Source organism: Calliopsis andreniformis, chromosome 1 (assembly GCF_051401765.1).
Source record: "Calliopsis andreniformis isolate RMS-2024a chromosome 1, iyCalAndr_principal, whole genome shotgun sequence".
NCBI lineage: Eukaryota > Metazoa > Arthropoda > Insecta > Hymenoptera > Andrenidae > Calliopsis > Calliopsis andreniformis.
Genome location: NC_135062.1, coordinates 11,456,330 through 11,473,575, shown reverse-complemented (window position 1 = coordinate 11,473,575; position 17,246 = coordinate 11,456,330).

Sequence of the window (17,246 nt, the reverse complement as noted above, 5' to 3'; positions counted from 1 at the left end):
TGCTGGAAGACAGCAATTTTATTTTCATGAAAAGTGTCTCTTCGGTGGCGGGATTGGTCGCATAAAAAATGCATGGAACAAAGGAAATGGAATAACAAAATTTTTATGATGGAGTTAGATGAAAAGTGAAACGATGTTGAAACTGAAATGACTGTAAGCTCATAAAGGTGTACGATATTGAATTCATATAAACCTTCTTCAACTATTCAGGTTCGAGCTTTATAGTGAGCTCTTAAATTAGAAAACAGAAACGATTTTGAAATACTAGAGACTGTGGATCGAGGCATATTTTATGCGATATAGATAATGTCAAAGTAAAATACTTAGATAAATATTTTATATTATTTAAGTGCAAGACCGATCAGACTTTCTGTTTAATAAGAAAATTCCTTTTACTAAAATCGAGCACTATTGTTCGCAAATACTCGAATATGAATATTCAACGGGAATCTCCCGATTTCGTAAAAAGTTATTTCGGTCAGTACTAGCACAACCTATGACATGCATAAAAATACATATCAGAATTCGCTCGCAGACCTCTCACAGCCCACATAAAATTCAAATATCATACTGTCACAACTTCGTTCAACCCAAAAAATAATGTCTCCCCATAAAATTATCCATCGCCCTCAATTTAAAGACGACCTAGCTAAGGTCACCGAAAGGTGATCACTAAAAGGATCCACCCGACAGCGACCCGTCCCCGAGAATAATTTACAGTCGAAGGCCCAGAAATTCACGGTTGATTTGCACTCTATCCAAAAAGGTATGACGTTGAAAAGGTCAGCATAAACAATTTACCGCTAATAAGGACAAGGACTTCCGCAGGATTTACGGTTACCAAGTCGATATCGATACCGTCTCGAGGTCCTCTTCGTGAACGTGCGCGAAACGATGGTCGAGAGGGAGGGAGAGGTTTAGAAAGCTCGCGTCCTCTCGGCGAATCGTTCCTTCTCGAGTTTGTAATTACTAAGCAGGGGTTGTTGCTAGGGGCGAGCGTCGCTGAGAGAAGCGAAAGGGCGACGATAAATTCCCACTGGTGAGAATAAACGTCGAGGTCGCGGGCGGCCTCTCTTCTCCCTCTGAACCCTCCTCCAGCCCTTTGCCGATAAATTTTCTTTCCTTTTCCTCTCAGCGCGTGGACTATTCTGCCTGCCTGTTTCATCCCTCTCTGTCTCGCGAATCGCGCTAGGCGACTCCTTTTATTTACCAGAGCGGCAGAAAAGGGTGAAGGAATGAGAATAGAGGGTTAACTGAAGTCACCCTTACTGTGTATGAAAATGAGGACGATCGAGTCCAGGAATTGTTGTAGGAACTATAGAAATTGTCGATATCTGTAATCATCTTGTGCTGTTTGGTATTGATGGTGGAAAACGTTCTGCGAGGGAAAATGTTGAGCCCTCTGGCTTTGAGGACGCTAGGGAGGGATTAGGGGAGAGTGAGCGGAGTTTGGGTCGTTGAACTCGGAATTTCGTATACATCTGATGCGTACTAGGGGTGGTAATGGTGGTAAACGTGTCATTCATTCAAGAGGAGTTTGTACAGAGTACATAGTATTCTGTACATATTATGAAATAATTATTGAGAGTGAATCGACAACATTTTGCAGAGCTGAAAATTACATGTTTACATTCCTCAAATTTGGGATATTGTTTTTATATTACGCTCTTGGGTTTTCGAACCAGAAGAGAAATGTATAATCTGGATTACCCTGTACATTTCTGTGTTCATCGGTTCCCAGCTCAAGAACCCAAGAAAAACATCATTCTCGATGCAACGAGGGTAGTCATTAATCCAACTATTCTCTACCAGATTTTTATATTTAAATTTATGCAGAGTGGATCCAAACTTCCTTCACAGCATTTAATTCAGATGCAAATAAATTTGTTTTCGCGATACGGGCAGGTCAAATATATGAAACAAAAGATTAAGAAACAAATAAAAAGTGATCATTTGCAGAATAATAAAACTTTCACGGTAGCATCCGTTTGCTCTAAATAATTCCAAGCCACAAAAAACATAGTAGAATTCATCTAATACACTGTCTCAGAAAAGTGCAGGACATGTTTGAAAAATACATAACCAAATAACCAAGTTGCAGCACCTCTTTCGACGCCATTTTTATTATTCTTGCCTGACAGCCTGAATTCAAGTTACTTTTCAATTCGAACCGCTTAAATCCATGTAACCTGACTTGCGTGAACACAAACTTGACATCAAACGACTGGAACCCAAGTGGCTTGAATCGAAGTAACTTGACTAATCTGAACAAGGCTTTAGCATCAGGTTATCAACGTAAATGCAAGGCACGGCGTTGAACGGGTGCGTATCGATGAACAGAGGAGCGAAAAAGTTGCAAAGGAGGAGGGACGCTGGAAAGGGGAGAGAAGGACAGAGAGGGTGAGGCATGAACGGAAAGCGGAAGCAACGGAACCGCTCAATGAAAGAGCTCTACCCCTGCAGCGGATGCGAATGGGCAACCGGCCCATTGAAGATACCTCGGATATTCGCAATGCGTATGCGCAGGATTGACGTTTCTCTTTATCGAGCAACCGACTCTCTCTCTCTCTTCTTCCTCTACGACTCTCTCCTTCCCACCTCCTGTCTACCCCTCCATCCTCTCCCCTGCTACAGTCCTCTCCTACCCCTTTATCGCTCTATTCTTCATCATCCTCTAACGCAGGTATCAACCACTTTGCTCATATCCATCCTCGTTTCTCCTTCCCTTCTCCACGCGATTTTTTCTCGCTTCAAATTGTTCATTGTCCGCGAACAAGGACACCACGCGTTGCCTGTACACTGTGGTGATAAAGGATGGAGGATTGTATTTTTATTCCGCGTGGGATTTAGGTGATCCTGTTGGTTTTTGCGTTCGAGAGCTGCGGTTACAGTATTTTAGGCTTTTATTTCGTTCGCGCTTTGTGATTGTGGCTGCTCTGAGAAATTGGTCGGGCAGGTTTTGGTGAAGCTACTGGTTTTTTTAAGGGAAATTTAATGAGGGGAGATGAAGAGATTGAAAATTCTTGTGTGGATCCTTAAGTAATTTTATAGAAGTATTTGTCTATATTTTTTTAATGGACGAGGTGAATACATATTTTGAATTTTGCTTAAATTGTAAGAAGCTTTATATGTATTAAAAATTCTGCTTTTCAGTGATCTGTTTCCACCAACGATCGATTATTAGTACCACAGAGCTGCGTTTCATTTGAAAATTAGTCGAATCGATGAAGCGTATCCAGGGTCATTTGAAAAATTACTTGGCACGGTTCGTTTACGACGTAATCGTCAAACTCGCGCCGTTAATTAGTCACTAATTGCATTCGCCCTCCCTACGAAGAACTAGGCCTCTGCCGATGCCTATGGGTACCGTGAAAGAAGGAGCAGCTTAATGAACGAAGCCTTTGCTAGACGCGTGGGCGTACTTCCGTTTCACTTGGAGAATATAAGCCGGTGTCCGGCATTCGGACACGTTCTCGAGGGTAAAATGGATAATTGCTCGGAATAAAATTACGAACGGTGACTCATCCCAGCAACTCCAGCCGCAGAAAGTGTATCTGGTGTTAGCGTAACTACTATACACGATGGCGCCTATGAGATCGTTTTACGTGGCTCGTGGAACAGAGAGTCAATGCATAGGAAAATGGAAGCTGGAATTTTTAGTGAAAATATAACTTCTAGAAATTTTCAATTCTTTGAATATTCATATTATATTCCTGAATTTTTTAATTTTCTAATTCTCAAACTTTCAAATTCCAGAATTTTCACATATCCACATTTCCAAGTTTTCAAATTCTCAAATTTTCAAATTTTCAAACTTTCAAATTTTCAAATTTTCAAATTTCCAAATATTCAAATGTTGAATACTCAACTATTCAACGATCTATTCAAATTTTCAAATATTCAAATATTGAATACTCATCTATTGAATTACCTATTCAAATTTTTAAAATTTCGAATATTCAAATATTCCATACTTAACTAAATGCCTCTTCAAACATTCAAATATTTAAATATTCAAATTTTATATCTTAACATCCTGATTCACTATTAGCACATGAGTCTCTGTATCAGATCAGCGTCTCACCACGACGGAACGAGGAACGCGTCTTCAGATAAGCAAGCTAATTATAACTCATCCATTTCCCTTGGTCGAGTGTATCGTCTCCTGGAAGATAAATACCAGGAAAAGGTACAAGATCGGAACAGAGATGATTTTTTCTGAAGTCTTTCGCGGCAGCCGTGTCTCAAGCAGGTGAGACACGGCGCGTGAGTCAGTAGCAAGCGTAACGATGGAATCATCGCTGGTAAATTATAATTAAGCCGTGAGAAGGCGATTCGAGCACGACGATCGAAGGAATCAACGTTCGTGAGACGGATTCACCCCGCGTGAGAACCGTAAGCGTTCCGAAATATGCGCGTAACTCTTTACAGAAGGAACGTGAGAGACAGGAATCACGGATCGGCGGGCCCCTTTAAAAGAAAGACGAAACACGTGTTTCTGGAAGAAATGCTTCCGTCCTAACGAACTGCCATTTCCTCTAGGCGAGCGTAATTCATCGGTGACTCGAAGTACTGGAGATATTTATTGTGTCCGAGTGAAGAACTAATACGACGGATGTGGTGCACTTTCGATCAAAGGAATATGCAGTTTCTTTTGGAGTACATGCATGTACAGTATTATAAATAACGGTATAAGACGTGGGAGTCTCGCACAGGATTTACATACCGTTGGTCGTACTATTGATTCGGTAGTAGAGACTCTAGATACTGACAGTACAGTTCATATTCATTTTTTATTGGTTCGTCGCTCACGAGAATGTTCCTTCGAGTTTAAATAGATTAAAAACTTGAATGATTTGAATATAATAGAATCTCGGTTAACTGAACTTCGAATAATAAAAGTACAGTAGAGCAACGATTAAAACTTACCTAGTGAATTAATAGTAGTCTGCTGAGGAAAATAAAACTATTTATCAAAAAGATGCTTCAGGTTTGAATCTCGTAATACATACCTACTTCATGTAATCGAGATTCGACTGTATTTAAATGTTTGCAAATTTTTAAATATTAGAGTGAGTAATTGTATATAGCTCAATCAAAGTGAAATCCGCTGGATGCTTCCGAAATGATAAATCACTGTCAATGTTAATCAACTTGTTACTGGTTAAAGCGGAAACCGTTACTAACGAACCTTCTCGCCACGGTAATTCGGTTACGTTACATCGACACCTCCAGGTGGAGAGAAAATTGAATTTAGCTTCCGGTGGGGAGACAGGAAGTGGCAAAAATGTTTCCTTCCCCTGGAGCTGACTGTCCCCGAAACTGGTATAAGGAAACAATACGGAGTAAACGGCGTTGTAGCGGAAGTAGCGACCTAGGGGTCCTAAGAGGGAAGCCGGACGAACCTTTAAACGTCGATTCGGAGAAGCGGACCCATGGACCCACTGTTTCTTTCCTTCCCTCGGACGTTTCGCAGAAACCATACCTTTTGTTTGCCTCTAGCCTCTGACCCGTCTCTCTTTGAATAGAAAATCAATTCCTGTCTGTTACAGCCTTTGAATAGTTTTCAGTTTGGAACAGTGCTGGAGAAAGCAGAGATAATGTGATGGTTCAGGTTCAAATTTTGTTTCAAAAAGATTCACTTCGATTTTTTCTTCCCTTCTTTCAGAATTGGTATATTTTTCTTTATATTTGTAATCAATTTTGTATTCACAGTAACTACATTAAATAATAATATAGGAGGTGTGCAAAGGGAGCATGAATGTGGATTACGATTTTATTGTATTCTAACTGGAGACAGTATACTGTTAAAGTCAATTTATTATTCGTTCTTGGTGATAGGTAGCGGAATGGTTTGACTGCGAATTGTACATCCGGAGTAGTGAGGCGATAATGGAAAACTCGTTAATACTTAAGGATAATCAGAAGCTCTATAGATTTCTCTATAATAGAATTATTGGGATTTTGATCGGAGATAACATCCCCCCAGGAAATTAATTAACGAATAGAGTTAATAATTTCTATTTCGAAGATCGTTAATATGTAACAATAATTAAAGTGTCAGTAATAAAGAATGTATGAAACACCACCTCACATAATAACATTAACACTCTAATTACCACGTCATTCATTTGCGACAGTGTTATGAATACAATCCTAAATAATCTTAATTTTCACGATCATGAATGAAATTAACAAGAATTCATTACTGGGATCAAGAACGAACTGTGTGTCACTAGTAAAATCATTATTCATTTACCACAGACGAAACGTGACAGTCAACACGTCGACAATGTTCTTGTATCGTTTCTTTTATACATCTTAAGTCTTGTTCAGATTCGTCAAGTTACTTGCATTCAAGCCACTTCAATTCAACTAGCTTGACTCACCTGAAACAACACGTTCACATTTTTCAAATTACCCCGAACCACTTGAATTCAAATAACTCAGCTAATCTGAACGAGACTTAGGTAACAGATAAGGTAACAGATCATGCTGTTTCTCACGATTCGTAAGAAAGGTAGTCGATCACAAAGCAAAAGGCTTCCAGCGTCGCAGCAACGTACGGTACCGCACTCTCGTTCGCAAAGTGAAACGCAGGCGATCTCGTTTCCAGCGAGTTTTGCAATTATGCATTCCAAGGTGGTCGCGCGCTCCGATTAATCATCGATTGTTCTTCGCTTACGCATGGATTTGTAACAGAGCATGGAGCGTGCGCGCTGGAGTACGATTTTCTGCCTTGCCGCGACCGGAAACCGGATGTGACGTTTAATCGTCCGACGATACCGGGGAAATGACTTTATGATTTTCAAACAAGCCCTATCTTTCTTATAGTACTGGTGGAGAGCTTTGAATAATGGAACGTCTTATTTTTAAGTTTTTCACTTAATCAGAGAAACTGTCATCCGGTACAATTATACTACCGATTAAAAATTCGAGACACTACTTACCAATTTTCGTTGGAAGTCGAATTTATAATAGTTAGAAAAACAGATGAAACTGTAAAAACGGAAGTAGTTTTGTGTTACTCGAAAATAGTAAAGGCAGACAGCTTATTTATTACTATCTATCATGTGTAGATACTTTTATTAAAGATATAAAACACATTTCTGTTAATTGTTTCGCTATCGCTTATTCGACTCGAATAACCCTAAAAAATAGAAAAAATAAAGGAATGCTATTTGCAATTTCATATACACCAACTGAACAAAAATCCGATAACCTCTTTTTGTTTATAGTTTCGTTCATCATTAGAAATTTAATTAAAAATGTTTAAAAAAATGGAGCAACCAAGTGTGTTGTATAGACTCGTTATTCGATGAAACGCGTCAGACATTAATTAGGAAAGTTTGGCGTGCCGATATGATTTTCATAAATAACCCTGACCAGTTCCTGAAATTCTAGCTAGAGATATTGTATAGAGATTAAGATTAAATAACTGAATATAACGTGCAATTCATATCGTGTAATTATACTAGAGGAGAAACTTCTCTTCTTAAGAAAATTTTCATTCATAGATTCCTTCATTCTCTTCGATTTTAGCCCCCCTTTTTTCAATGGCTGTTATCGGTGCATCGATTCATCGAATCGTAGCAAGGAAAAATGAGAGTGCATCGGTGCAGCACCATACTATCGGTGATTGATCTCTGTTTCTGTTTTCTGCAATATCTTCAATCTCTTTTTTTTATTTAAAAGGAGTAATTATCCTGTTGTTTGATTATCGTGATTACTATAGGTATACAAACTTAAAATTGAGAAACTACAGCGTGGAATTTTGCTAAAGTACTATTATTAGTGAACTACAAATTTTAAATCTCTATTTATTCTATTTCTTTTTTAATCTGATAATAAATGTGAAAGTATGAAATTTATGTTGAGTAATGTAGTATTTGATTTTCAGAATAATAGTAGACATAAAGTCATCGAAAATATTCCACGATAATTTTTGTCATAATAATGTCGGTATTTTTAGCCCTTGCGAAGCAGAAAACAACATGCTGAATTTGTTTCCCAACTTTCAACGTTGACCAGAGCGTGTCTGCAAAAAGTTTCATGAAAATTCACCTCACACCTCGAGCTGCGTTACGTAAGATATGATTGCGTTGGAATTAAAAACGCCTTACTCTGGCATATTCTAAAATATCCGTGTTTTTCATCAAGAATATTTTTAGCTACTTATCTGTTACAGTAACGAATATAGATTAACCGATACGACCGATATTACTTTATCAAATTTAATGCTTATTAATGTTTAATAATTTTGTTCCAAATGTCTACAGTTTCATCAGAGCTATTATATTTTCCAATATATCACAAATTTAGAACTTTCTCAACAACTGTACGTTTATTAAAATGAATGCTGTAGAGTCTAATTGTAGTTATGAACTCTTTTCATAAATTTTGTACGATAAAAACTGTGCCCACATATTTTGAAACACTCAGTATATTTTCATTTTCAGTCTCCCATAAAACAGGGACACTACAGTCACATGTTATACGTACAATTTTATTCGATTCTCAATTCTGTATCTCAGAGCCAGACCAAACCAAGTTTTTTTCTGTTATTCTTCAGGAGAGACGAAAGACAAATGCGATTACCCATTGCTTAACATAGCATTTAAAGTAGTTTACACTATTAAATTTCCTTCACTTATAACATAATTTAACTAAATCCCTATTATTCTAATAAAATGAAGAAAAGCCAATAAAATTCTCTAAAAAACTGAATTTTGAAAAAAGCAGACTCGAGTTAGTCTGGCTCTGAGGTACAGAATTAATCACATACTCTCCATCTCACAGATGCAATTCCAAACACAGAACTGGTATCGCAATTTCGATCTGCCTTCTCCAATGCACATCTGAATTTACATTCACTAACATCCGGCCCAGCCCTCCGCGTGCAGTACTCATAAATGAAATGCACTGAAATATCTGATTCGATGAACCTTGACCTTCACGAGAGTAGATCTTTCATGGAACCGTGAAGATCGACGCTCGTGTATCCGCCCGAGAGGAAACGGATGTGACGCGATCGAGGGTCCTTTCGGGGGGGCATGGTGGAAAAACATCGGGATTTCGTCAATGATTCGGGGATAACGGGCGTTCATCAACACCGACAAAACATTTCGGAGCGAAATTAGAATAGCCTCGAGCGTGCGAGCTTAGGTGACGAAGAGCACGTGTGGATCGAGCCGCGGTGAATTTCCATCGAGATATCGATCCTTTTCGGATGGTGAACGAACGTCCACCGAAACGTGGATGAAACGTTTCTCGTATGCGCGAAACTCTCGGCCGGAACCGGAAATGACGCGGTCAGATTGGTTAACGGCCGAATAAAACCGCGAGATATCAGGGAACGCTGTCGGAAGTGCCCAGACAGCGGATGTTTTTTCACCTATCGAATTGCAAAATAACCCGCCGGATAAATGGCGACCTCCAGATGTATCAGAGCGAATATTTTGCGTTTCCATGAAATACCTCGACTCACAGTCGGTTCTGGACCTTTAAGCCTCGTTCAGATTAGACGAGATACTTGAATTCGAGCCACTTGTACTCCTGTTTATTCAGATTGTGTTCGCAAATGTGGAAAATATCGACGAAGAAACAATGTATTTTAAATATATTCTACAATATATATTTCAAAATATTTTAAAAAATATGAAAATTTTGTCGCCTTTATCCCTTCTCTCTTTCACAGAAGTCGCATGCACGCTCTGTTCTCAGATGTAATACTCACATGGCACTCTAGCTGAACAGCAGAAGCACAATTGCAGCTTCGCTGCAATCTCTTTTCTCCCAGCGGGTTCCTCGCCCCGTGTATGTCAAAGTACTTTGTCAATCACCTGCCTTTAGCAGGCACGAGTGGCCTGCGTAACTCGAGCTTCAGCTCATGAATGAAGGTCTTATTAATTTACAACTTCGGCTCACTCGAGAGAGATTGGGATTCGAATTTACCCGTTGCTGACGCGGAAACAGGAATCAAAACGAATCGAATTAATTTGCTCCAACTGGGATCGTTCTTAAGCTAATTACTAATAATATCGAGATAACCGAGGATATGATTTTTCATTTTTTAGCTTACCTTGAATAGCGAGGTTATACTTCTATATTATATCAGATATTATTCTAATATCAGTATTTAATATTTTCAATAATAATATAAAATTTTAGAGCTTATATTAGAAGGCAGGTATAGTATACATATTTTGCCATGAAACTTTTTTTTTAGTCGACACAACAGACTTCCTGTTTAATTACACAGGTGTTATTATTATACACCTGTTTTATACCGAATCAATATAATTCATCATCATAAATTTTGTTAATTACGAAAGTCTCTACAGAAAGAGGAAGTTATTGTACTTCTAAAAGAAAGTACTCCAAAGGTCAGGGAATTTAAGTATGTATGAATAATACAAATTTTATTATAATCTTCGTTACAAAGAATAAAATTATTTACAGTAGCTTAGTTCCTATCAGATTTCATTCTGTACACGTGTGGAGGCAAGTGGCCGGGCTCAGTGACAACAGAAACTCTTCCGTTAAATTGATTTTGAGAGGCCTTGTCGAGACGTCGCTTAATACAAGCTGTCGTACCGCGGGGAAATAAAATTAACTTGCTTTTCTACGTGTTCCAAGCGTAGGTGCTTTCTGTGTGCCACACACCTGTACGACAGTGTATGTATGTGCATGTACATGTTGCCACATGTAAGGAAAAACGAGCATTGATGTACGTGTCATGCACTTAAAAATAAAACGTTTATTCTTTGCATGAATCACTGTAGACGACATGTGTACATATGAGTTCTGACACGAAAAGTATTTGCATACGGTGTAAATAAATATAATTATTTATTTATAGAAGGTTATCTATACATATACTATAGTAGTACTAATTTTAAAGACGATTCAGGCTGGCATTTATTTCTCTTCAATTTTTTATTGCAGTGGTTGTTGTGAGCTTAAAGAGCACAGAGGTGGAGTTGTATTTAAAATAGATTATAATTGAAGAGATGAGATCTACGTCAATTTTCAACCCTTTCTACCAGTCGTCACATATATAAAGTCTTTAAAAAAAAAGAGATTTTGGTACGAAATTAAATATTAAAAATTGTATGCCTAAAAAAAACAACAAAATTACATAAGATAAAAATACCTAATACTGGTCATTAGCTATGTAAAACAATTAAACTGCAAAAATGAAAGCAAGGAATCCCCTCTTTACTTTTACAGTTTGGCCACTTTGTTGCAATATTAAGTATATTGACCCTACGAAAATTTCCCAGATTCAAAACAGAATAAAAGAATAAAAAAAGAGAATCGAAGAATGCGAAACCAATAACTAAAAATATCAAATGTTATTAAAAAAGCGAATTAATTACCTACCCACCACGAGTAAATCATTTATCTAGCGATCATGAATGCTCACGCGGGGGTTCATTGTACCTTCCGCGAGGGTAGGTTTAATCGACGCGAGGGATGGGACACTCTAGGCAGGATTCTGTTTTCTAGTGCTAGGGATTAGAAATTTTATGGCTGACCGAGTTCATCGGGGACGGACGTAGGGGGAGCAGGTGATCGATAAAAGCCTGGGCCAATTCGATTCGAGATCGTAACGAAATCAAAGGCTGGGGCGGGGGTGTAGAAATGGTTTGCTGCGTGTGTATCGATTGGGGACGCGGTTCGCCCACGAGACTAGCCTACATTCTAGCCCCTTGCTTCGCCCTTCTCGGGACAGCTTGTTTTCCCCCGTCTGACCCCTCCCAGCACCGACAGCCCCACCACTCGGCAGTCCCGCGCTCAGCCACCCCGACCCCAGCCTCGAGTCCTCATTCAACATTCCCTCCTCTCTCGGCGTTCTTCCCCAGCATCCCCTTTCGCGCTACCTTTCAATCGCTGCTTGGATGAACGAGAAGAGGGGACGAAGACGCCGAGGAAGGAGACGGATCCGCGAGAAGGGAAAAAGGGTGGCGGCTGAAACGAAGGAATCAGATGAGCCTCGAGATAGAAGATGGAATATCTGAAAGGCGGCGTAAGCTTCTTTCAACGATTCGCTCAATGGACTTCGCGGAATAGGAACTGGCCGAGGAACCGACCAACTAGGTCGATATGCAATGATCGATCCTCCTGGAAACGCACGCGAGCAAACCGAGGCGCCCTTCATCCACTTTGGCTGGATAGTTTCCTGACTCTTTCTCTCCTCTTCTCTTTGCATTAGTATAATGACTCGTTTTCAGCAGAGGAACCGGAGGAAAAATGCGCGAAATAGAGGGTACCTCTGCCGCGGAGGGTTGGCCACGATCAAAAGAACCTGCTTACAGCTGTGCATTAGAAGATGCACGTTTGGAATACGGGATGAAGATGTTCCAGGTTAGGGGGGTTAATTGGATTGCCAGGTACTGGGGAGATTGGGATGGTTTGAAGAACAGTTCTCGTTTGAGTAGGAGTGACACTGTGGTTGATGGCTGATCGATCCCAGAGTCTTCTGGGATTTCTACGATTGTTCTTTCTGTGGAAGGAAATTAGAAATCTGTGCTCTTGAAATATAGATATAATAGATCACGAGATCTGCAGGAAAAATAGATTAGACTGATTGGAAAATTTCCGTACCTAATTTCCTATTTATTTCACCAAAAGTGAGAGCAAAACCAAATACAGTATTATCTCGACACAAGTTCGTCACTTGCAATCAGTTCCACGTACCAGGAATGTAAGAAACTCATTTCTAAGTTTACGCCTCAGCAGCTTAAATTAACCTTTTCGAAATCGAGGACAAGGTAAATCGAAAGAACAGTTCCAAGGGAACTTAAGTGTCCATCGAACTTGTATCGATGCAACACTGTAACACTAATTCTCAAGAAGAAAAAAAGGGAAAATAATCGAATACAGCTTCGAACACACACTAGCACACTTCAATTCACATGCTCTACACCATCGTAAACGCTCGCCCCAAATCCCCTGAAACCCCGCTCGCCCCGTTGCATTATCGCAACCTCCTCGCGCCCCGAAACTTATTTTAAAGGAATACCCGCGCTTATCGATCCACCTATCCACCTTTCCACCCCCTAGTAGAACGCTACCAAAACTGAATTACGCTAACGACTCCGAAATAGGTCAATACGCGCGGCCCGAACTCATCAATGTAAGCCAAACGTTCGGATTAAAACTGTCCTTGAACTACCCTCCACCCTCTGGCGCCTTTAAAATCATGTAGCGTGAAAAGCGGCTGGTTAGGCTGGCACACACGAGGCAGGGGCATTTCTGACCAAGACGCGTGATGCGTGGTGAATCAGGGTCCGAGGCAGGGGACAGCAGGAAAGCATGCAGGTACTCGGCTTGAAGAGGACGCGCGCGGGGGGTGCACTCGGAGGGAAGAAAGAGCGACACCATCAGCGGCCGCAGCACCCCTGTCGTTCAGGGGATGAAGCGAGGCCGCGTGCTGTGAAAGAGGGGAAGGTGGGTCGCCTCGTATCCGTGTCACGAATGCGCGCGTCTGCACTCCACCTCGCCACCCTCCACGGCCACCGAAAGAGGTGAATGCAGTTGGCCGTCATTTTGCAACCCGTTCAGACGCCATTCAGATGCGCCCGATGCAAGTAGCCGGCGTCCCGCGAATCGCTCGCCCCCTGGCTCCAGTCGATTCACGGCTAGGTGACATTGATTCCGATCGAGTGAACGACGCGCCGTTCTGAAGCGGGACTGAGCACAACCCTGTCGCGTTTACAGAGCTGAGTAGAGTTGCACGCGAGGGGAGCCGATTTTTCTTTGAAATAGAGAAACAGTCGAAACGTGGATCGCGCGTGACTGATGGACGATAGACAGTGAGGGGGATGATTTCTGGTAACTGCTGAATGGAACGACAGTGTTTACTGTTAGCACCACTGAAGTCTCGAGAGAGTTGTGGAGATGAATTTTTTGAGTTTCACGTGCTGCGCGGAGGGACGAATAGATTGCAGCACGATGGCCGAGGGAAAAACTGAGGAGTGTCTTGTGTGGAGTTAGAGTTGTCTACTCTGATCCCTGTGGTAAATATCTTGAAAGGGAGTGAGGGATCGATGACTATAGTGTCTTATCGTAAACTTGTAGAATTTTTTTTAGAGTTTTTTTAGAAATTTAGAAGCTAGAATTTTTTTCTAGTTTTCTTTTGCCGAGTTTCCACGAGATTAAGATATGTCATCGATGCATAAATTGTTCCTGGGACGTTCGATTAAAATTGCAAGGTTTAATTAGACGAGTCAAAGGCACAGTCACGTAGATTCCCTATGAGTCATTCACAGGCCAGGTCGGAGCCGGGAAATCGATTCGGCATAGTCTAATCTACTTTAGCAGAGGTAGTATCATCTCTCGTTAAAAGTGCAACCGCGACAGGTTCATGAAAAATGAACACTCGAAACTGTCAGCAATTAAAATTGCCTCGTAATTGCTTCCGCCCAATTGCGTTGTATGGTTCCTGAATAAATTATCGCTGGCCTTATTCGCTTTCTAATCGATTATTATATCACGAAGACGTTTGTTATCGATGAATCAGTGTGCAGAGAGGTTGCTTCCACTTGCTACCTTTGAATGCTAATCTTCGTTAAAATTCCAGGGACAAGGCGGCGAAGAGGAGAGCAGACACGCTAAGAGGAGCTGAAAGAAGCGCGTTCGCACGTGCTCTGACGAAATAAGTATCGAGAAAATCGCGCCCAGGATTATCCACTTTCCTTGTACTCCTCAACACGTCGGGACAGCCACTTTTCTGGACGAAGAAGTCGTCTCGACTGTCTGCCAACGCTCCCTGGAAGGAAATATCGAGGTACTACTTATGGTAGTTACGTTTATTGCCCTTAGAAGCCGTCTCTGCGATTTTCCTTCTCGCCCACGCGCCCTGGGAACAGTCTCCGTGAATTTAACAATTTTCTCTGCTTTTTCTTCGAATCGTTGAACCCTCTGCCCCTTTTTTGCTTCCGAATCTCGCTCTTTTGTCTCGAAATTTCGCCCCTGAGACCGCTTGGGGATTACAGAGTCTTTGGCGAATAATAGAAGGCTCCAAAAACATGAGAATTTGAAGATTACTGAAATGGGGATTCTTGGGGATAATTCGAAATAAAAATTGATCGTGATGTAGCGTTTGAATGAAAAAGGGGTGGAATCTTCGACGATTGATTTTTAAAAATGCTTCGTCAGCGTTAAGCACCATTCGTGGCCAGTGATTCGCGATGAATAAGCAAGGCTTTATAGTAAACGCTAAACGAGCTTTCATTGAGCATTCGCTGAACCTTGTGGACGCGTCTAGCTGGTCATGCGAACAGCAAAATCCTTTGACTGGTTATCTACCCTGTTATGTGACGCTAACTATGTAGTGAGTATGTAGTGAGTATGTACTGAGTCGAGATGAGTGACTTTATTGGGCGTTTTGGAAAATTAAGCAGTGGCTTTTCTTGTTAAAATCGTGTTGCTAATTCCTTCGTACTTATTTTGTAGTTTCAGAATTCCTTCTATTAGGTTTTTAAAAATATTTAAAAGTATGAGATGCAACCAAAGATTGAGAATTTCTTATAAGTTAAGTAAGAGAATGAATGAAAATGAGAATGAGAATATTCTATATTAGAATTAAGATCAATTTTCAAGTGATCTATTTTAGCCTCTGAACAATTCTATATTGTCTAAATTCGAAGCTTATTTATTTTGTGTAATATTAAGGGTCGAAACCATCTGTAGGTGTTATTTATCAAACTTATTGAATCCTAGCCCCCTCAACTTCAATTCGATGAAGACAAAAGAATAAGAATCGTTCAGGGCAAAAGTTCTTTCCCCTCGATGAAGTCCACACAAAAACCCCTTCTTGCAAAACAGCTCGGCACCGCCCACGCGAACCAAGTTCGAAGGCCAATCGGCGGACGCGTAATTTTACGCGAGTGTGTGTAGCTGCGTGCGCCCTACGAAAGCTCACAAGCTCCCTCAGAAGGGTGAATGGAGGCTCTAATTTAGTCAGTGCCACGGTCGCCCTACGATACGAACAGATCCACGCTCGCGTGCTTTCGTAAAACTTCGCCTCGATTGAGAGTTTCCCCTCACGCTGGCTAAATCAGTACTCCGTCGTCTTTATCATTTTCTCCATTAGTAACTATGAAAATAGACCGTGTCCTAATTCCATTTAAATCGTGATCGTATTTAAAGCGATCGTCCATCGATTAAAAATCGTGTTGACTTTCAATAAAAGAGCTTAAAACTTTCAAGCAACTTTCGTGATTCTTAAGAGTTCTTATAATAACTATCGATTAAGGTTCACGGGCTATTAAACACTTTTGCTCGTTTAACTCGTGGAAAATTCTTTTCCCGTCTTTGGATAAAGCTGAAAGTGCAGAGTAGTTTCATCACTGCTTATTTGTGTATCATTAATCGCTTTTGGATACTCACGGTATCGAGAGTGTTGTAATTGGCTGTGTTAAGTGTTATTGAATCGATGGACTACACTCACTACAGCATTTTCCCAATCTCGAAGCGAACACGCCGATATTCCCCTGTGCACCAGGGACACCCTCGACCGTTTTCAATTAAACGAATTCACCAATTCATAGAAAAGGAAACTACACGAAAGATTCGGCGATTTGGTTCCCTCAGGATGGCTATCGATTTTTCAGCCGGCAGAACAATGACAGTCGGTTAGCATTGTTGAGTGACAGGCATCAGTAGGCAGGCCAGCAGCTTCAGAGAAACGAGAGTTCATTGAACGTTAGCTACGAGAAACACAGTAGAAGTATTGTATAACACGCAGCGAACGACTACGCCTTGCGGCCAATCAAGAATATCAACTCTAAAAACGTAATGCAAGATCGGGTCCAAGCAACGATCTCCAATGCGTAATCGGTAATACGATGCCATTCGCTTACCAACATCTGTCATCTATAAAATCGATACTCTATTAAAATAGAACCTACTGACAATTACCGAAGTAAGAAAAAGAAGCAAAAAAGGGATTCAGTCAAGCAGTTGATCCAATTCCCGCCTAGCAGGATACCATGGGAATATTCAATTCGATATCTCTGGCTCGCGAGGCGGAAAGATAAACGAAAAGTAAACAGCAGAGAACGATTCGACAGAGCGAATATTGAATGTCGGGCATATGGCAGGGATGAATGGCCAGCATCCGGTTTTCTGAATCACCGAGATATTCTTGAGAAATGCTCGCACGCGCCTAGATTTCCGTCCAGCCGAATGTTGCCGCGATATCCACACAGCGGGGGAAAAAAAAGAGGGAAAAAGTG